Below are 23427 nucleotides of genomic sequence, written 5' to 3' on the forward strand. Positions count from 1 at the left end.
AACAAATTGCTCCTCACGTCTACTTTGAACTTTCCTCCTCCTTCGTATTAGACATTTCAATTCTGGGAGAACTATTCTGAATGACAACCCCATCAATGCGTCTCATCCTTTTAGACATTTCTACCAAGTCTCACTTCAGCCTCTGCCACTCAAGAGTATTCAAACTGAGTTTTCCGGCTTCTTCTTGTCGCTCCTACTCTCTAGCCCAGGCAGTACCCTGGTAAACCTCTTCTGCACCAGCTGCAAAGGCCTCCAAATCCTTGCTATTATGTGGTGACCAGAATTGAATGCAATAGTCTATGTGTGACTTATAAAGCCTTATCAAGGGGCAACTCAATTCCCTAACCTAAAAAGGCACGCATGCCATACGCCTTCTTCAGCACGCCTTGCCGTGCCACTTTCATCGAGCGATAGACTTGAACCAGAAGATACTTGTGTGCATCAATGCTGTTCAGAGTCCTGTCATTAACCGTATACTTTTCCTTAAAACTTGGTCTCTCGAAGTGCAGGACCTCACACTTATACGATTAAACTCCATCTGCCATTTCTCTGACAATATCTGCAACAATATCCTGGCTTAACCGTTGGTATTCTTCTGCACTGTTCACAGTTCCACCAATCTTTGTATCATCTCCAAACTTACCAGATACCTTTGTACGTTTTCATCTAAGTCGCAAATCTATATAACAAACTGCAGAACACCACTTATCACAGACCTTCAGCCTGAAAAACACCTTTCCACTGCTCCCCTCTGGCTTCTATGCGCAAACAAATTATGAATCCACGCAAACAAGTCCCTATGGATCCCATGCATGTGAATCGTCTGGCTAAGCCTACCACAAGGGACCTTGTCGAAAGACTTACTTAAACCTTTTATCATCTCCTCGACGTGCCCTGCACAAAGCCATACTGACTATTTCAAATTATGCCATGTGTTTTTCATTTTGTGCTATTCTTATCCCGAAAAAAACAAGTCTCCAAGAGCTTCCCAAATACCAAAGTGAGACGTACCAGTCTATAGTTTCCTGGATTGTCCCTGTTTCACTTTTTGAACCGAGAAAGAACATTAGGTACTCGCCAATCCTCTGGAACCTCTCCCCTGGTTCGCAGGGAAAGAAAGATCTTCGACATGGCCCCAGCAGTCAGCTTTCTTAACTCCTCATTGATCTGCATTAGATACTATTGGGACCTAAAGACTTGTCCACTTTAATGTTCCACATGAGATCCAACATCACATCTTTCTTGATCGAAAAATGCGTTACATTTTCACGTGCTCCACACAAATCACGTTATCCTTCATATCATTCTCCTCCGTGAATATCAATGCAAAGTTCTCATTTCGGATCTCACCAATATCCTCTCTGCCTCCAAGCACAACTTCCCTCCTTTATCCTTGAGTGGTCGTACTTTTCCCGAGTTGTCTTCTTATTTTTCGTGGATCTATTGTTCTGGTCCAGCAAAACAAATGTAGGATTCCCATTAAAATGCTTGCGTTTAGTCGCAAATTCTCCAATTTCTGAACGAATACATGATGCCACTAATTATAGCAATAGACGTTCGTACGTAACAACAAAAATTGCTGGAAAAATGGACAGGTTTGGCTGTATCTATGGAAAGAAAGCAGAGTTAATCTTGGTCTCCACAGATCTGCTGAGTTTCTACAATAATTTGGTTTTACGTTCTTATTTCAAGGACTCATGTGTCTTTTTTTTATTAAAATTGAATATCCACATCGTTTTTCATTATGTATTATCCTTTGTTACGAATGCACCACAGGGTTGCCTTCCTTTTATCGTGTTGCTCCATCCTTTATTTTCATTTCCAATTCACTATAGTCTGTAAAAGTTAACACTAAGTTAGGCCAGCTTCAAGCCATACACTCTGTGATGTCAATATCACATCATCAAAATGGACTTCTGAACTTCAACTTCAGGTTATTTGTATATTTGACTCTGTCAGTGCATAAACCTCCTTCTCAGGCATGAGACCTTACCTTGTTCTTGTGTACGGAAGCTGTGCTTTTTTTTCACACAGTTTGAATTCTCACTTTTATTGTCATGTCAATTCTACACCTTCACTCTGGATGTGATGATATGTTGATTGTGTGTTCGAAGGAGCCAGTTGGACTTTTCCTCATGCTGAGGAAACAGAACATTCCCTTTGGTTCCTAAAAGAACAGACTGAGAAAGAAAGAGAAAAGAATATCTTTCGTAACTTAAGACCTGGTGATTTGAAATATTTCCTAATGTTCATTTCTCCATGTGCAAATGTCTATATAAAACTTCTTATGTATCTGCCAGATTCGCTGCTTGACTGGTGATGAATATTTGACGCTTATCTACATAAGTTTCTAAATTTAAAATATTGCTTTTTGAATTATTCTGTGATCCTACTTTCCTTTACATTCTCACCATGTTTCCATAAATTGACTGATCAAAACCACTGATGCCATTTTGTCTGTCCAACCACGTTGTCAAATCGCAATACATATGTTTGACTCCATTACCTTAAATGTCTGCATACAACATAGATTCACGAAGAAATCAGTTCCTTCAATGGAATCTGAATCATCCTTTATAATCCACCCCATGTCTTCCTTCACTCGTCCAAGTTTTCCTCTGCCCAACTCATGTTCTCCAATTTCCTTATCCCTGAAGTTTATTTTTTTTTTTAAAAATCCATTCCTTTTGCATTTCTCAGCTTTTCTCCGCCCCTCCACCACCATTATTCCCTGTCTTTCTTTGTCTTCTGACTCCATTATGCTCCGTTTTTCATTTTCCATTATTTTATAACTTACTTTTATTTCTCTTTCTCCAAATCCTTTTGGAAATGATTTATAACCGTATATCAGCCAATTACAACTGTGCTATCCTGCTTCTGAGTTTCCTTCCCTCTAATGCTACATAGTGCACTGCATTCGTGAAGTATCTCATCCTCATAAGATTCTATTCAGTCTTCTCCCTTCAATTTATCTGCTAACTCTCTCAGTTTAGTTTTCAGCAAAGATTTCCGATCAGCCACTCTTCTGTCTTCCACTTCCAGAAGACACTTAGCGAAATCTAATGTCATTGATAAGTCTTGTGCAATAAAATTCCCCATGATACAACGTCTTCAAGATTTTGGAACGATTATGCAGCTGTTACTTTAACAAGAAAGACACAGATCCATTTTTGTTGGTGTTGAGTAAGGCCAGCTGGGAATTTGTGTTGCAGACGTTTCGTCCGCTGCCGAGTTGACATCCACAGTGCTTAGAAGCCTCCTGTGAAGCGCTTCTGTGATGTTTCCTCCGTCATTTATAGAGGCTCCTAAGCACTGAGAATGTCATCTCGACAAGGGAAGAAACGTCTGCAACACAAATTCCCAGCTTGGCGAACAGAACCACAACAATAAGCACCTGAGCTACAAATCTTCTCAAAATCTTTGAACATATATTTTAAATTTAATGAAGTCAAACATCACATCAAGAGGCCCCAGTGATCTTGCAGCTGTTATGATCCCAGTTTATGTCATTGTTGGAGAAGCCAGACAGAAACCTGATGTTTTCATTTGTTGAGTTTAACAATGTGGTCTCTAACTGAAACAGAACTATGCAGTGCTGTATAGTAAGAGATGGGTTTAATATAAAATAGTATAAACTAAACCATTTACTTATAATACAACTTCAAAACTTTATTTTTATTATCCTAGTGTACGTATGATGCCATAAATCCCACAAACTCGTTTATAAATTTAAAAGTAACAAAACAGCCGTTTGTAAAATACACAACACAATATTCATTGAAACATAAAACTAGCAGCAGGAAGAAACCATTTTGCCCTTGAGACTTCAGGGAGATGTCAGAGGTACGTTCGTTCCGCTGAGAACGGTGGGTGCTTAGGATGCACTGCCAGCAGTGGTAGAACAGTAAGATACATTAGGGACCTTTAAGTGACTCTTGGATAGGCAAATGGATGATAGTAAAATACAGGGTAAGTAAGTTAGTTTGATCTTGGAGCGTGGGACGAAGTGTGCTGTACTGTTCGACATTCTATGTTCTTGATTCGCATCACAGAACACAAATCCTGGTTTCTCTCCGTACTCCTTTACGCCTGCAAAATCTAACAAAAATTCCACCTCTTTCTTGAATATTGTCAGTGACTTGGCTTCACAGCCTTCTGTGGGTCTGAATTCCACAGCTTCACTACATTTTCAATGAATGAATATTTCCTCATATCATTCCTCAGTGTACTGCACTGTATCCTCAGACTTTGGCAGTACACACAACTGAGAGCCTATGAGTGCACCTTCGTATGTAAAAAGCACACCCGACTTCAACTCCTGAGCAGGATCCGCAGAACTTCTTCAACGAGCTCTTATTTACATAGCCTCAAGTATCATCAGAATTAACGAACTGTTCAGGGTTATTAAGGAGTGTGTCGGTGTTCAGAGGGGTTTTCGGCGAGAGTGTCAGTATTTACAGTGAGGGGTACCAGCTCGTGTTTCGGTATATGTAGTGGAGGGTACAGGGGAGTGTGGTGGAATTTATGGTGCGACCCGTGGAAAGAATCTGTATTCACCATGGGGCATCCCTGGAAGCGTGTCAGTATTTACAGCGGGATCCAGGGGAATGTGTCAGTGTTCAGGGAGTGCCCTGCATAGTGTGTCCGTATTGAGAGGGCAGGTCCGGGAGTTTGGGTTTCTATTTACAAGGGAGTCCTGGGCAGTTTGCCAGTATTCATAAGGGTGTCTCGAGAAATGTGCAGGTAATTACAGGGTGGTCCTGGGAAATGCGACATTATTTTACATTGGAGGACCAGGGAGAGTGTTAGTATTTACACGAACATCCCAAGGAGCGTGTCTGTATTCACAAAAGGGTCCCGGGGAGTTTATCGTAACTTTCAGGACAGTCCCGCGGATTCTATGGGTATTTATGTGGTGTTTTGGGGAGTGTGTCGATATTTACTTGGGTGTCCCGTGGAGATGTGTCAGTATATACAGGAGGTTGCCAGGGTGTGTTTAGGTATCTACAGGGTTTCCTGGGGCGTGTGTCTGGAGATACAAGGGGTTCCCGGGGTGGAGATCAGGTTTTACAAGTGTGCTCCTGGGAGTGTATCAGTTCAGACAAGGTGTTCCCGGGTGTGTGTCATTGTTTAAGGGGGGTTCATACAGAGTGCCAGTATTTAAAGGGTGTGTCCCAGGCGGTTTGTCGGTATTTACAAGTGGTTTCCCAGGACGTGTGTCCTTACTTACAGGACCGTCCCTGGGTGTCAGTCAGTACATATTGGGAAGTTGGGGGTATGCTGGGAGGATTACTGGCATTCACAGGGGCCTCCCGAGGAAAGTGTCAGTATTCAGAACAGTCACAGAGATTCTGTCAATATTTACATGGGTGGGTTCAATGGAGCATGTCACTAATTATTTCGTGAATCCAGGCGAGTGTATCAGTATTTATTTGGTAGGGTTTTGGGAGTGTATCGGTATTTACAGCGGCATAATGGGGAGTTTGCCAGTTTTTACAAGACGCAGATCCAGGGGAGTTTTCCCGAATTTACAAGAGGGTCTTATAGACAGTATCAGTATTCATGGTGGAGGGAGGTGCTGGCGTGTCCCGGGGAGTTTGTTGATAGTTACAGTATTGTCTTGGGGAGTCGGGCAGTATACACAAGGGTGCTCCAGGGGAGTGTAACATTATTTGTTTAGTGGGTCTAGGGAAGTATATTGATACTTATTTGGTGGGTGCCGGGGAGTGTGTCAGTATTTATTTGGTGGATCCAGAGGAATTTGTCGGTATTTATTTGGTGGGTCCAAGGGAGTATGGGAGTATTCATTTGGTGGGTCCAGGGTAGTGTGTGAGTATTTATATGGTGAATTCAGGAGTGTGTCGGTATTTATTTGGTTTATCCAAGGGAGTGTGTCGGCATTTATTTGGTGGGTCCAGGGGAATGTGTTGGTATGCATTTTGTGAATGCAGGGAGTGCGCCGGCATTTATTTGGTCAGTCCAGTAGCCTGATATGGTAATTACAGTTCTGTTAAGGTGTGTGTGTTGGTATTTACAGGGGCAATTCCAGGGAGTGTGCCAGAATTTACAGTGGGGGGCAAGAGACTGTCAGTATTCACGGGATATCCTGTGGAATGTTTCTGTACTTAGAGGCCTGTCCTGGGGTTTGGATCAGTAGTTAGAAAGGGATAGCAGAAAGTATGTCGCTATTTGCGAGGGACAGGGTGGTGTGGGCCTAGGGAATGGATCAGCATTTGAAGGGGTGCTCCAGTGAGTGTGTCGGTAGTTACAAGGCGATTTCGGGCTGTGTGTCAGTGTGTAGAGGGATGCTCCAGTGAATATGGCTGTATTTATACGGGAGTCCCGCGGCATGTGTTGGTATTTGCAGAGGGGTCCTGAGGAGAGCGTTGTTATTTACAGTGGCATTCAGGGGACTGTATCGGCCTTCACAGCAGAGTCACCGCAAGTGTAATAATGTTAACGGGGCGACTTTGGGAGAGTCTTTATTTATATGGTGGCCAGGGGAGTGCGTCAGTATTTACAGTGGTGTCCCAGGGAATGCCTCAGTATTTGCAGAGGGGTCCCGTGCAGTGCATCGGTATTTACAGAGGGTCCCGGTGAATTTGTCAATATTTACAGAGGGGTTGTGGGGTGTGTGTTGGCATTGACAAGGGGTGGTCCCAGGGAGTGTGTCATTACTTGGGAGATGGTACTGGGGAGTGTACACGTATTTACAGTGGGTGGTCACGGGCGGCAGCGAGATGGTATTCACTTTAGGTTTCTTGGGAGTGTGTCGATATTTACCGGGGGTCGGGTCGTGTCTCTATTTCTGGGTGGTAATGGGGACTGTGTCAGTATTGACGAGGTTGACCCCGGGAGTGGATTGCTATTTCCATGGTTGCCCCAGGAACTGATTCCGTACTTACAGCGTGGTCCCAGGTAGAGCATCATTATATATGGCATGGTCATGGGGAGTGTGTTGGTATCTCCAGGGGGTGGTCCCGGGGAGTGTGTCATTACTTAGTAGATGGCACTGGGGAGTGTGCCTGTTCGTAATTACTGGCGGAGTCCAGGGGAATGTTTCAGTCTTTACAGGTGAGCTTTTGGGGCGTGTGTCAGTACTTACACTGGGAGTGTTGCAGTATTTCCAGGGGTGACTGACAGATTGTGACGGCATTTACAAGGGGTCCATCGCGAAGTGTTGGCATTTACAGGGGGATACTCGGGAGTGCATCAGTATTTAAAGGGTGAGTTCCAGGTAACTTGTCAGTATTTACACGGCAGTCGTGGGGAGAGTCTCAGTATTTATGGTGGGGGGTCGTATTTACAGGAATGTTCCAGGGAACGCCTCAACATTTGCCGAGGGATCGCGGTCAGTGCATTGGTATTTACAGGGGGTCCCAGCGAATGTGTCAAAATTTACAGAGGGATTCCAGGGAGGGTGTTGGTATCGACAGGGGGATGGTCCCGGGGAGTGTGTCGGTATTTGGGAGTGTAGGTATTTACAGGGATGAGCCAGGGACTGTGTGTCAGTATTTACCGGGCTTCCCAGGCAATGTGCCTTTATTTCCACGATGGTCCTGGGGAGTGGGAATAATTTTTCTGAAGGGGGTCCTGTGGAATGTGTCAGCATTTACTGGGTAGTTCCGGAGAGTTGCCTTTATTTACAGGTGTGTCCCAGGGAATGTGCTGGCATTTACAAGCGCAGTCTTTGGGAATGTGATGATACTTACACGGGGTTTTCAGGGATTGTCCAGATTTACAATGTGGGGCGGGAGTTCTGGAGCTTGTACCAGTATTTACAGGAGAGGTCCCGGGCTGTGTATCAGTATTTTCGGGGGGGGGGGGGTGTCCATGCAAATGCGTCAGTATATACTCTATTGTCCTGGGGAGTGCGTCAGGGTTTACAGAGGGTGTCCCGTGGAGTAGGTTGGTATTTACAAGGGCAGTCTCATGGAGTGTATCAGTATTTACAAAGTAGGGGTGAGAGTGTTCCAGAGAATGTAACAGTATTTACTTTGGAGGGACCGGGATTGCGTAGGTATTTTCAGGGGCATCTATGCCAGTGTGTCAGTATTTACAGGTCTATCCTGGGGAGTGAGTTAGGATTTATAGTGGGGTCCAGAGAGTATGCCGGTACTTAAAAGGGCGTCCTGGGTAGTGTATCAGTTTTTCCAGGTGAGTCCTGAGGTGTGTGTCTATATTTACAGGATTGTGCTGGGGAGAGGGTTCGTATTTACAGGAAGGTCCCAGGCAGTGTGTCGGTATGTACAGAGTAGTCTTGGGGTGTATGCCTGTATTTACAGAGTGAAGAGTAGTGAATGACAGTACTCACCACAGGATGTCCAGGGAGTGTGTTGGTATTTACAAGGGGTCCCTGGGCGTGTGTCAGTATTTACAAGGGATCCCAAGGAATCTGACAGTATTTAACGGAGGTCACTGTGAGTTTCTGTATTTCCAGGGTTGTCCTGCAGTTTGTGTCAGTATTTAAATGATGGTCCCGGGTGCTATCACTATTTACAGTGGGACAGGCCTCCCGGGAGTGTGTTATTATTTACAGTGGTGTCTCGGGGATTCTGTTGCTATTTACACGAGGGTCCCGGGGATTGTCCATATTTAAAAAGTGTCGGGGAGGCGGTTGCGGGGAGTGTGTCAGTATTTACAGTGGAGGTCACAGGGAGTGTGTCATTATTTTCAGGGGGGTCCATGCGAGTTGGTCAGTATTTACAGGCATGTCCCGAGGAGTGTGTTATTATTTACAGGGGTGTCCTGGGAGTGGTTTGGTACTTGTGCAGTGTCCAGGGGAGTGAGTCAGTGTTTACAGGCTGGTAACGGAGTGTGTGTCAGTTATTACCGGGTTGTCCTACTGATTGACCCATATTCACATGGAGGGTCCCGGGAATGTTTTGGCCTTTACTTGAAGGTAAATAGTCCTCCCCGCCACCATCGCCGGCCTCGATATTTACAGAGCACTCCCCGAATTCTAGCCAAATATCATGTGACAGCTGCTCGCACTGACATTTGAACTCACAGCCTTTGGATGCTAACCAAAGCTACCAGAATAGATACGATGCAGAAACTAGACCATTCAGCCCAATGGGTCTGCTCCAGCATTTAATCACGGCTGACGAGTTTCTAATCATCAGATACCCTGTTCCTCCGCATAAGCCTTGAACCCCTGGATACTCAAGAACCTCTCGGTTTTTGTCTTAAATATACTCAAAGAAATGGACCCCATAGCCTTCTGTGTCATTGAATTACATGAATCAGCACTCTCTAGTTAAAGGAATGTCTCCTTATCTCTGTTCTAAAACTCTTCGTTTTACTTTAAGGCTGTGTACTCAGGCCTTAGATTCTCCTACCAATGGAAACATTTTATCAACTTTAACTCTGTCCAGGTCATTCTCCATTGTATATTTTGTTCAGTTCGAACGCCCCTCATCTTTCTAAACGTCATTGAATATAGTTTCAGAGTCCTCAAATGTTCCTCATATTTTAAGCTTTTCATTCCTGGAATTATTCTTGTGAATCTCCTCTGAATATGGTCCTGCATCTGTCCCTCCTTCCTCGGATATGGGATCCAAAACTGCTCACAATACTCAACAATTTGGTATGACCAGAGCCTGGTACAGCCTCGGGAATATCTCCCCGCGTTCATATTTAAGTCCTCTAAAAATAAATGACAACATTGCATTTGCCTTCCTAACTACTTACACAACCTACAAGTTTACCTTGAGGGAATCCTGGCCGGGAACTCACAAGTCTCCTTTGACTTCACATTTCTGAATTTTCTTCCCATTTAGAAAACAGTTCATTTCTCTATTCTGGCGAAAGTTGGCACTGCAGATGCTGGGGATCAAAGTCAAGATTAGAGTGGTGATGGAAAAGCACAGCCAGTGAGGCAGCATCCGACGATCAGGAAAATCGATGTTTTGGGTAAAAGTCCTTCATCCTGATGAAAGGCTTTTGCCCGAAACGTCGATGATCTTGCTCCTCGGATGCTGCCTGACCTGCTGTGTTTTCTCAGCACCACTCTAATCTTGACACATGCCTCTTTTTTTCCGACCGAAGTGCATGGCCTCACACTTTCCCACGTTGTACTCCAACTGCCACTGCCCTCTTGTAACCTGTCGAAGTCCTTCTGAAGCCTCCACTCCTCCTCAAAGTTACTTGTTCCTATCTCTATATTTGTATCGTCTGCAAAATTAGCCAGTATGCTCTCAGTTCGTTCACCTCGATCATTCATGCATCATAGGAGTGGCATAGTGACTCAGTGGTTAGCTCTGGTGCCCTGCAGTGCCAGGGACCTGGGTTCCATTCCAGCCTCAAGCGAATTTCTGTGTGGACATTGCGCATTTTGCTCACATCGGTGTGTGTTTCCTCCGGGTGCTCCGGTTTCCTCCTACAATCCAAAGATGCGCAGCTTAGATGAATAGACTATGCTAAATTGCCCACAGAAATAAGGGATGTGTAGGTTGGGTGCATTAATCAGAGGTAAAATGTAGAGTGATAGAGGAAGGGAATGGACCTGAACAGGTTGCTCTTTAGAGAGTTGGGGTAGACTTGATTGGCCGAAGGGCCTGTTTCCACGCAGTAGTGATTATATAAAAAAGTGCAAAGTTGTGGTCCCAATACTAAGCCTTGCAGAACACCACTTGTCACCAGCTATCAATCTGAGAAAGACACTTTTATGTTCACTCTCTGCTCTCTATAAGACGACCAAGCTTCTCTCAATGCGTCTGATACCTTCGGCCCTCTCTTACTGATTAGCCTCCTGTGTGACACCGTGTTAAAGGCATTCTGGAACTCCAGGTGCTCAATATATATGGGCTCCCCTTGGCCGATCCTGCTTGCTACATCCTCGACGAACTCTAGTAGATTGGGTCAAGCATGACCTTACCTTGATGAAACCATCTTGACTTTGCCCTATTTTACAATGTATTTCCAACATTCAGAAATCTCATCCCTCACAATGGATTGCAGGATCTTACCCATGACTGAGGTTCGTGTAATCATACTACAATTTTCTATCTTTTGCTTTACTCCTCTTTTTTTTTTAACAAGAGTGTTACGTAACTGATTTTCAAATCCTCTGGGACCTTTCCTGCGTCCACTGATTCCTGTTTGACAAACATTAACATCAGCAGTATCACATCAGCTAAATCCTTTAGAACTCTGGGTTGCCATCCACCTGGTCCGGGATTTTTTCCAGCCTTAAGCCACTTCTAGCATCTCCTCCTTGGTGATGACCACCATACTCACCTCTACCCCCTCACTCTCTTGTCGGGGAAAGTGGACCAGCCACTCGGAAAATATGGCTGCTTAGCATGCAGTGACTGCCCAGGCAAAAGATAACCAGTTCACATCCCAAATCAGGCTGCCTCTCAGAACTGACCCCTTCCTCTTTGAACGTGCATTGCCCTGCCCCCAACATGCCCACAGCCCGTTTTCTCTTGCCCTACCAATACCTTTTGACAACAGTTGGTACAGGCGCACAACCAGTCTGCCGGTAGCACATCATTCTAACACCTACACCATATGGCAGCAGTGACCTCCGCATCTGCACCAAGGACTCTGACATGACTGTAATCTTTCTTACCAGCGTCTCTGCCTCTCGATAAAGCCCAGTTATGCCTCTCGCTTACTGATTGTTTCTGTCTGTCGCCAAGGTTGTTTAATTTGGGTAACTGTTATCCATCATTGATCACTCTGTTACTCTGTCTCCCTGATGCTGACATCAATCATTTTGTTCAGTGTCATTCGTCAATTTTGTTGCAAATACTTCATACACTTAAAGAGAAAATCTTTTAATATTGTTTAAACAACTATATAATTATCCAGAACGCACTGCCCGCCCACCCACCCATCCAATCCCTGTAACCCAACCACCAAAACAATACATCCCTGGACACTGCGGGGTTGCTTAGTACAGTCAAGCCACAAAATCCACATATCCTTTGACCATTGTAGGATAGCTGAAAACCCGGCAGAACCAACTGATGACATTAAGAGAGCGTAACTTTTCTTCACAGACAGTTGAAAAGGCTCGCATCGAACCCATGTCTGTGACGTTGTGAGGCAGCCGCGCTTACCATTGAAACACCATGATGCCCCGTTGGGCTGCTAAATCTCCAGTCACTTGTAGCCTGCCCCTGTTTTATTTGGAATCGCTGTCCAATACCATGATTATGTAATTGACTGGGTGACTGGTCCCAGCACGGTTCCCGTGGATTCCATGCAAATGGAAGAGATCGCTATACCCTAAGTACTGCTACCAGTGCCCCATAAACTGGAATCACTTCTCCTCACACGACTATGTGTCTGAGCCTCGAATCATCCTGTGAATTACACATGAATCACAGCTCGTGTTATTACTGATTAGGTGGGTTCACATGTTTGTACTGCCTGAATCTCTTCATCTTGCACTGACTCTGAAAGTTCCGAGTTCAGCAAAATTCTTTACTTGAGAGAGGAGTGGAGGGAGATGATGTATTACAGGTTAGGGATGGAGAGTAGGACGTTCCAGATCTCAGTGGGACCGTGTACTCTTCAGTATGGAACATTCTCACTGTGAGGGTCTAATTACTTGCTCTGTCTCCGGCAGCTACTCGAGTACTTACTGAAATAGCAGAGTTCTACATTCATACCTTTTCCATTACCTCATTGAGGATAATCGACCATCCAGACAGGGAATGGAGAGTGAGATCTGCAGCCTTCAATAAAACCCAAAGTGATCACTTCCAAAGAACAGAGGACAGAGTAGAGGTTTAAGGAAACACAGACCTGGGCTGATGATGGAATGTCGTAACGTGCAGTCTTAGTGAGACTCAGCCGACCAGAGGTGAAGCAGCTCTCTCAGAATAGGATGAGCATGATGACTGGGACCTTCCTATACTTTGTCTTTTATTCTCTTCCACGCTATGCATATTTATTTTTATGTCTGTGTTTTTAAGTTCACGAACTTGCACAACCGTTCCTATTGGTATTACCTCTTCCAGACTTTGCATCGAACTCTATCAATGTAACCTCTTTCCCATCGAACACTCCTCTCCATCTCTGTTTAGTCTCGAGTCAACACACTATCCCTGTCTCTGAAGACGTATTGCATCGTTTCAACCTTCCCTATCTCTACAACCTCAACTGTGTCTCCAATCTTCCCCATTCCTGACAATCCTATCTCTGTAACCTGCTACCATTTCCACAACACACGATTCCTGCAGCATTCTTCAGCAGCTAGTACTCTTTCAATGTCTGTTATTTCCTACTGTCCCCACAACCCTCTCTGTCCAATCTCGGTCTGTTCTGAAAACATGCCCTGTCCCTGTTGCTGTCCACTGGCGTATACCATTCCCCTGTTCCATGACCACCTAAAGCCTCGATAAAACTCCCTTGATCCGCAATGTAGTTCAGTCTTACCAAACAGACCGACCATAGTAACCGTTCTACCTCTGAAAACACTCCATATCTCAGACTGCATTCAACTCCTCTCAGACTGTCCTCCGATAACTTGTCCACCGTTGGGCTCACTGTTGTGCAATTCCCTGCCATATTCTTGGAGCCTTTCATAAATGTTGCATCAACATTAACCACCCTCCAATCTCCGGGCACTTCGTCCATGTTGATGATGCGTATCTTCTCTGGGAGCCTTCAAGTAACTCCCTAGCCACCCAAAAAGAATCCTATCTCGAAAACGTTCCCTTTCTGCGTAATGATCAGTCATACAAGGTTTGCTTCCTACATATCTCCTTCAGCTCATCCCGCAACTGGTACTGGAACTCTTGAAGGACATTAAGGTACATAAATCCCTGTGAAAGATCAAGTATATTCCAGGACATAATGCGTCGGAGCAACAGACAGGTGACCCGAAAGTCCATGCTGAGTACGTTGTTCCAGGGGATTCTAAGAGACAGGATCTGCTGGCATTTGGAAAGTCAGGGACTCATTTGGGATCGTTAGCATGGCTTTGTGCATGGTAAGTCATGTCTCACGAATCATTTTTTGACGGGGTGACGAAGAAAATAGATGAAGGCAGAGCGATAGATGCTGCACACATGGACTTTAGCAAGGCCGTTCACATTGTGTTGCAGATCAGCTGTTGAATAACGTTAGATCTTATGGGTACATGGAGAGGTCGCCAATTGCATAAAATTTGCCTTGATGACAGAAGATAGAGACTGGTGGTAGAAGCTTATTTTATCAACATGGGACCTAATCCCCACTTCGTACTCATACCAACAGCCTCTCAACCCATGCTCACTCTGTTCTCGTAGCAATGCCCTTTTAACATAGAACAGAGAGCAATACAATGCAGAACACGCACTTCGGCCCTCGATCTTATGCCGAAATTTGAACTCCTCTACACTATCCCATTATCATCCATGTGCTTATACAAGGATTGTTTAAATTTCCCTAATGTGGCTGAGTTAAATACATTGGCAGGGAGGGCATTCCACGCCCTTACCACTCCCTGAGTAAATAACTTTTCTCGGACATCCGTCTTAAATCTATCTCCCCTCAAGTTGTAGTTATGTGACCGCGTACAAGCTGACGTTCATCATCATAGGAAGAAGACTTTCACTGTCTACCCTATTCAATCGTCTGATCATCGTGTACGTCTCTTTCACAAACTCTTCGCATTTTACTTTCCATCAAGAACAGACCCAAGTCTCTCAGCCTTTCCAAGTAAGACATTCCCTCCAAACCAGGAAAGCATCCTTGTAATTCAGCTCTGCACCTTTACCAATGCTTTCACATCCTTCCTGTCATGTGGCGAGCAGAACTGCACACAATATTTCAAAGCGGCCGCATTGGCGTTTTGGATAGTTGCAGCATGACAATACGACTCCGGAACTCAATCCCTCACCAATAAAACCTAACACACCGTGTGGCTTCTTAACAGCACCAGCAAACTGGGTGGCAACTTTCAGGGATCTATGAACATGGACGCCAAGATCCATCTGCACATCCATACGACCAAAAATCGTTCAACTGACACGCTGTTCTGCCTTTCTGTTATTCGTCCCAAAGTGAATCACCTCAATATTAGCTGTATTGAGCGCCATTTGCCAACACACAGTCCAATTCTGAAGTTTATCCAAGCCCCCCTGCAACCTATAACATTCTTCGATACTGTCCAAGACTCCACTGACTTTCGTGTCATCTGTAAACTTATGAAGACATCCACCTACGCCTGCGTCTAAGTCATTTATGAAAATCACAAACAACAGTATTCCCAAAACAGATCCTTGTAGCACACTACTAGGAAGGGAATCCAGGCTGAATATTTTCCATCAACCACCATTCGCTACCTTCTTTCAGAAAGCCAGTTTCTAATCTAAACTGCTAAATCACCATCAGTCCCATGCCTCTCCAACAGCGTACGATGTGGAAGCTTATCAAAGCTTTACTGCAGTTCATGTACAGCACATCAATTGCCCTACCCTCATCCACATGCTTGGTCACCTTTTCAGTAAACTCAATGAGGTTTGTGAGATATGACCTGCACTTGACGAAACCATGCTGAACATCTGCAATCAAATTATTGTTTGATGGATAATTATAAGTCCTGTCTTTTAGAATCCTTTATAATTTTTTTCTTCGATCACATGTCAGTCTCACTGGTCTTAAATTACATGTGGCATCCCTACTGCCTTTCTTGATCAAGGGCACAACAGTTGCAATCTTCGAGTCCTCCAGTACTAAAACTGTGGACAATACCGACTCCAAGTTCAAAGCCATAGAAACCGCCATCTCCTCCCTAGATTCTTCTGAATACCCGGATAAAAACCATCCGGCCCAGGGGACTTTTCTACTTTGACTCCTTCTGAAATTGTTAACACATCTGCCTTACTAACGTCGATCCTTTCTAGTCTAATATCTCCTATCTCATTCTTCTCCTCTGCAATATTTCCTTTTTATGAGTGAAAACCAAGGAGAAATATGCGTTTAGCACCTCTCCCACCACAGGGTCCACACACAATTTCCCACTTCAGTCTTTGACTGGCCCTATTCCTACCCTAGTCGTCCTTCTATTCGTCAATTATATTTATTCACATGTTCAAAAATTCCCCACGTCCTTTCTTTGCTTTTTTAAATTCTCTTTGAAATCCTTCCTAGCAAATTAGATTAATTACAGTGTGGAAACAGGCCCTTCGGCCCAACAAGTCCACATCACCCCGCCGAAGCGCAACCCACCCATACCCCTACATTTACCCCTTTCCTAACACTATGGGCAATTTAGCATGGCCAATTCACCTGACCTGCACCTCTTTGAACTGTGGGAGGAAACCGGAACACCCGGAGGAAACCCACGCAGACACAGGGAGAATGTGCAAACTCCACACAGAGAGTCGCCTGAGGCAGGAATTGAACCCGGGTCTCTTGTGCTGTGAGGCAGCAGTGCTAACCACCGTGCCACCGTGCCTATAATCTGGAGCTCTGATTAGCCTTATCTGAACCATCTCATCTCATCGTTACATAAGTCTCCTTCTTCCACTCAACAAGAGATGCAATTTCTGTAGTAAACCATGGTTTCTTGCCTTATTACGTCCTCCGAGCCTGACAGGGACATACCTATCAAGGACACGCAATATCTGTTCCTTACACCAGCTGCATATTGCGATTGTCCCTATGCCCTACCTTTTGCTACCCCATTCTATGCATCCTAATTTTGCCTTTTTGCATTATAGTTGCCGTTGCCCAATCAATAACACTTTCCCTGTGGCACGTACCTATCCCTTTCCAACGCTGAACAAAATGTAACTGAATTATGGTCACTCTCTCCAAAGTGCTCACCTACCACTAAATCAAACAACTGGTCCGGTTCATTTCAAAGCACCAAATCCAGTGTGGCCTCCCGCTTGTCGGCCCTTCGACAGGCAGTGCGAAAAACCCCTTCTGCACATATGGGAGAGAACTGATCCACCCGACATACCAAAGTTGTCGCATTTCAAGTCAGTGTTGGGGAACTTCAAGCCCCCATAATGATCACTCTTTCCTTTTACTCCGAAACAGAATAATTTTGCCAATCCTCTCCTCCACCTCCCTGGATCTCTGTGGAGGCCGATATAAAATCTCCCTCAGTAGATGAGTCCTCGTCAGAAGTACTTTCAGCCACCTCTTTAATTTCCTTTATTACAAAGGCCACAATTCTCCCTCTTTTACGGACTTGTCTGTTCTTAATGAAAATCCAAAACCTCATAACCTGGAACATCCATTCATGACCCAACTCTATCCATGTCTCCGAAACTGCCACACATAGAAGTCCCAGGTACCTATCCATGCTGCAAGCTCAACTACCTCACTTCAGATACTTTTGCCGTAGAAGCACACACACTCTAAACCAGATTGTTGTCCGTCTGCACTTCCCTGTGACCGTGAAATATTGGCCTCCCCACCTGACTCTCATCCTCCTGTGCACTGGAACTCCATATCAGGTTTCCATCCCTCTGCTGAGCTCGTTTAAACCCACACGAATAGCACCAGCAAATTTATTACCCAATGTATTAGTACCCATCTTGTTCAAATGAAGACCATCCTGTTGGAGAGGTCCCGCCTGCCACAGTTTAAGCCCCAATTATCCAAATCCCTGAAACCCTCCCTCCTTCACCATCCCTGCAGCAACATGTTCAGCTCATATCTCGCCCTATTCCTTTCCTCGCTATCCCTTGGGACTGCAAACAAACCAGAAATAATAGCTGTCTGTTTTGTCTCTTAGCTTCCTCCCGAGCTCCCTGAAATCCTGCCTTACATTCCTATCCCGCTTTCTACCTGTGTCGTTGGTATCTATGTGGACTACGAATGAGGGCTTATCACCCTCTACCTTCAAGGCCCCAAAGACACGATCTGAGACGCGACGGACCCTAGCACCTGGAAGGCAACACACCAAACGTGGCTCTTGTTTGTTCCCAACAAACCGTCGATCTGACCCTCTAACTGTTGTGTTCCCAATGGAAACACTCTCACTTTACCTCATTCCCTTCTGTGCAACAGGGACAGACTCTGTGCGGAAGACCTGCACTCCACTGCGTACCAGTGGTAAGTGGTTCCCGTCAATTCCAACACTGTTTAAAACGGTATACTTGTTTTTTCAGAGGAATTGCCACAGGGGATCCCACCACTGACTGTTTTTTCTTTTTCCTCCTCGAACAGTTATACAGCTTTATTTGTGCCTCGGAGTAACTGTTTCCCTGGAACTCATATCCGTCACAGCCTCTGCCTCTTAAATGAACCGATGCTGTGTCTGTTCCCCTAACAATGGCGTCCGAACCCATCCACTGGTCCGACATTAACAGTGTCTGACTTCCAAACTCACTCAATTTTACCCGGAAGCAGCAACCCAAGAAACCATTCCAATTCTGTTCTCCGAGCAACGGCCTGTGAATTGATCCTCCTATTGTTCCCATGGCATACACCTATGAACCTATCCCTGCTCTGTTTGCCCAGCAACAGCCCATAAAGCGATCCCACTTTGTTTTCCTAGCAATGTCTTGTGAATACATTCTCAAAATTTCTCCTTGCAATAGACCGTGAACCCATCTCCGCTCTCTGCCAGTAGCAATAGCTGTGACGTCATCCACACACTGTTTCCCTCGAAACTGCCTGACGACAATCAGAACTGTGTATTCCAAGCAACAGCCTGTCAACACATCCCGACTCTGTTCACCTTGCTTCGGCCTGTGATTCCATCCCTACGTTATTCCGCTGACAACGGCTTTTGCCCACATTCCCACTTTGTTGTACTGGGAACAACCTGTGAACCCATCCTATTCTGCTTCTCTAGTAACGGCTTGTGCCCCCATCCCCACAATAATCTTCTGGAAACAACCTGTGATCCCATCCCCGCTCTGCTTTCAGAGCAGCCCCCTATGCCCCCATCTGCACTCTGTTATTCTGGTATCGGCTTGTGACCCATCCAAGTCTGCTTCTCGAGCAACTGCCTGTGACTGCATCTCCGCTCTGTTTTCTGAGCAATGGACTGCGACGTCATCCTCTTTCTGTTTCAACAGGAACTGCTGGGGTATGCATTTCCACTCTCTTCACCGAGCAAATCACTGTGATCCCACCATCAACGTGTTATCCTAGCAACGTACTGTAAACATACCCCACTCAATTCCCAGAGCAACACGTTGTGAACTCATTCTAAATCTATTCTCTTGACAATGTGCTATGACCCCATCCCCACACTTGTCTCGAACAATTGTACCACGACAGATTGCTTGTGACTTGTTATCCATCCAGTTCCCTGAGAAACGTCGTGTGAAACCATCCCCCCTTTTCTCCCAGCAAACGCCTGGAACCCTATACCTACTTTGTTCTCTGTCACAAAATCCCTACCCGGTTGTGCGAACTACGGGCTTTGAAGCCATCCCCACAGTATTCTCGTATCAACGGTGTGTGAACCCATTGCTGTTCTATTGTCTTTGCAATGAACTGTTCCAGTAGCAATGGAATGTGAACCCATCCCAACTCTGTTCTCTCAATGGCCTGTTACCCTATTCTCACCCTGTTCCACAAGCAGCTGCGTGTGTACCCATCCCTCTCAGATCCTCTTGAAACTATGTGTGTTGCCACGCCACTCTGTTCTCCCTGTCACCGTGTTACCGACTCCGCTGACCTAAAACGGTATTTGAACACTTTCCTGCTCGGTCCCTTGAGCAACTGCCTGATAACCCATTTCCACTTTGTTTCCCAAGCAACAGCCTATGAATGCGTCCCCAATCTGTTCTCCCATCGTCTGTCTGTGACCCCATCTGTTTATCTCGAAACTACCTGTTGCCCCACCCCCCGACTGTCAGCTGAGCCTGTGAATCCAGACCCACTCTGTTCTTCTTGTAACGGCCTGTAACTCCATGCTGCTCCATTGTGCTATCTATTACCACTCTGCTTCCCTTGCAACAGCCAGGGAAATCCATCCCCACACTGTTCTATAAACAAGTGTCGCTGAACCCATTCCCACTCTCTTGTCCTTGTAAAGACCTGTGAACGATCCCTAGACAGTTCAATCAGCAATGGTTTGTAACCACTTCCCTGCTCTGTTCCCCTATCCCTGTAACTGAATCCCCATTCTGTTTTCCAAGCAATGACCTGTGAATCCATACACCCAACTGTTATCCTCCAAATTGCCGGTCACCCCATCCGTACTCTGTTGTACTTTTCAGCAACCTGCGACACAATGCACAATCTATTTCCTTACAAATGTACTGGGACACCATTCACACAATGTGTACAGCAACTGCCTGTGAACCCATCCCGATTCTATTGTCCTCGCAACGTCCTGTGAAACCATTCCGCCGATTTTTCTCCTCAGAACAGCCAGCGAACCCATCCTCAGACTGTTTTCTTGGCAACGCCCGCTAACTGCATACCTCTTCTGCTTTCCTAGCAACGACCTATGACTGAATTCCCGACTGTTTCCAGAGCAAAGGCCTGTGATCCCATCCCCACACTGCTCCACAACAATATCCTATGAACTAATTTTCACGGGTTTCCCTGTGCAACGGCCTGTAAAGGCCTTCTCAATCTGTTCTCTCTGCAACTTCCTGTTACCACAACCCTGCTCTGTTTCTCTGGCAATGGCCTGTGATCTCATGCTCACTTTTATCCCCTCAATGTCCTGTGAATCCATACCCCCGACTGCGAGACCTACCACGCTGTTTCGCGATAGAAAGAGCCAGTAAATATTTCCCCACTCTCTTCCCCTCCCAATAGCTCGTGTCCTCATCCCCACTGTGTTCACCTCACAATGCTTTATGAGCCCATTCCCCCAATTGTTATCCGTCCAACGAACTGCTATCTCAGCCGGAATTTGTTCTCAGAAAATCTGTCGCAAACCACATCCTTGCCCTGTTTCTCCAACAATGACTTGTTACTCAATGCCGACTTGGTTTCCATGGCAGCGACCTAGAGCCCCAATTCCATATTGTATTCCGAACAACTGCCTTTAAATCCATTCTCATTCTGCTGTGCTCGCAATGGAACGTGACCCCATCCCCACGCTGTTACCGTCTCAACAGCCTTTGAATACAATTCCACACAGTTCCCCGGGTAACCACCTGTGAAACCAACACCACTCTGTTCCCCGAGCAACTGTCTGTGACCCCATCTCCGCTAGCAACTGTCTGTAACCCCATCTCCGCTATGATCTCCTAAGAACTGCTTATGAGTGCATTACAGCCGTTTTCTGAGAGCAATAACCTGTTAACACATCCCCTCGACGTTTTCCCGAGCAACGGGCTGTAACCCATCCCCTCTCAGTTCCCCAAGCAAAGTCCTGGGACACAATTTCGACAATATTCGCTGAGAAAAGAGCTGTGACCACAGTCTCACACTGTTTCCCTGACAACTGCCTTGACAACATCCCTGCTTTTATCTTTTCGCAACTGACTGTCATCCAGTCTCCACTCTGTTTTCCTGCAAAGACCTTTGAAACCAACTCCACTTTTCTTGCCTAGCAACTGCACGTGACCCTGTCTCCTCCTTTTTGCCTCGCATCTGCATGTGACCCTATCCCCTCTGTGTTCCATAGCAAAGAACTCCATCCTTAGCAACACCGTGTGGTTCCATCCCCTCCCTGTTCACCTCGCAACTGCCTATAGCTCCAACACCACTTTGTTCTCCGAGCAACGGCCTGTGAAACCAACTACACAGTTTTCCCTGAGTAGCGACTGTTGAAACTATCTCTACACTGCTCTGGTCGTAATAACCAATGGCCACATCTCTAATCGGTTCTCTTAGCATTAGCCTGTGAACACGTAAACACTCTAATCACCCGTGACTCAGTGTACACTCTGTTTCCCTCGCATCCTCTCCCCTCACTGTTTGGAGATGCCGGTCTTGGACTGGGGTGTATAAAGTTAACAATCACATAACACCAGGTTATAGTCCAACAGGTTTAATTGGAAGCACACTAGCTTTCGGAGCGACACTCCTTCCTCAGGTGATCCCCTCACTGAGTAGTCTCCCCTCATTGTTCTCCTTGCAAATGCCTGTAAACCCATCCCCACTCTATTTTCAGTGCTACGGCCTGTGAACCCATTCCCCTGACTGGTCTCCAAAAAACGGCCAGTGAACCCATGTCCACCCTGTACCCTGTTTGTGATTCCATATCCGTCTTTTTTTTATTCCTATGCAACTGCCTGTTACTCCATCGACAATGTGCTCCCATGGTAACGGCCTGTCAGCCCATCCTCACTATGTTCTCCCAGCAAAGGCCTGGAAACCGTCCCCTTTCTTTTACCCAATAACAGCCTATGACCCAATACCCGCTCTGTTCCCCGAGCAACGATCTGTGAATCAATCCCCACTCTGTTCCCCTAGTAACTGTAACCCCCATGCCCCCTGTGTACTTTTAGCGACTGCCTGTGACCAAATTCAAACTCTGCTCGCTTAGTCATGGTCTATGACCCCTTCCTCACTCTGTTCTCTCCGCACCCTCTGTGAAGCTATCTCAACTCCTCAACTCTGGTGACCTCGCAATTTCCTTTGACGCCATCCCCAATCCGTTCTCTTAGCAACTGCCTGTGACCCAATACCCAGTCTGCTACTTAGTAACGTTGTGTGAAACCATCCCAAATCTGTTCTCCAAGCGATTGCCTTTTAACCGTTCGCACTCATTCCTTCAAACAACTGCCTAGAACCCCCATCTTCATTCTGCTGTCTTAGCAACAGCCTTTGAGACCATCCACGACTGTTATCCTTCCATTCGCAGTTTGTTCGCCTAGCTATAACCTGTGACCATCATCCACACACTGTTCTTCCAGCAACTGCGTTTTTGAGCCCATTCGCACTCTTTTCCCTCGCAACAGGCTGTGGATGCATCCACAAGATGTCGCCATAGGAATGACCTGCAAACCCACCACCACTCTGTTCTCACATCAACGAGCTGTGACCCCATTGCTACGGTGCTATTCTAGCAACTGCCTCTGACCCCCATTCCCGCTCAGTTTTACGAGCAAAGGCCTTTGAACACCTTCACCGCTCTGTTCCCTGACCAACACCCTGGGAACACCATCCCTGCTGATTTCCCCGAACAACGACCTGTGATTTAATCCCGACTCTGTTTCCCCACTAATAATCTCTGACACGATCCACATTCTCTTCTCCTGGCAACTGCCTGGAACTCCATCCCCGCTGGGTTATCCTCGCAAGTGCCAATGGCCACACAACCGCTGATTTCTGATAGCAAAAGACTGGGAACCCATCACCTCATTATTGCCTTGCAATTGCCTGTTCGCACCATTCCCGCTCTGTTCTCTGAACAGCGACCTGAGTTTCAATCCCCACACTGTTTCACGAGCAACTGTATGAGGCTGCATCACCCTGTGGTCCCCGAGCATCACACTGTGAAATCATCACCAGTCTGTCCCTCTCTCAACTGCCTGTGACCAGACCCCACTTTGTTCTGATCGCGACAATCTGTACTCTCTTCCCCGCTCTGTGCCTCAAATA

The sequence above is a fragment of the Chiloscyllium punctatum genome, chromosome 35, assembly GCF_047496795.1.
Source record: "Chiloscyllium punctatum isolate Juve2018m chromosome 35, sChiPun1.3, whole genome shotgun sequence".
In the NCBI taxonomy this organism is placed as follows: Eukaryota; Metazoa; Chordata; class Chondrichthyes; order Orectolobiformes; family Hemiscylliidae; genus Chiloscyllium; species Chiloscyllium punctatum.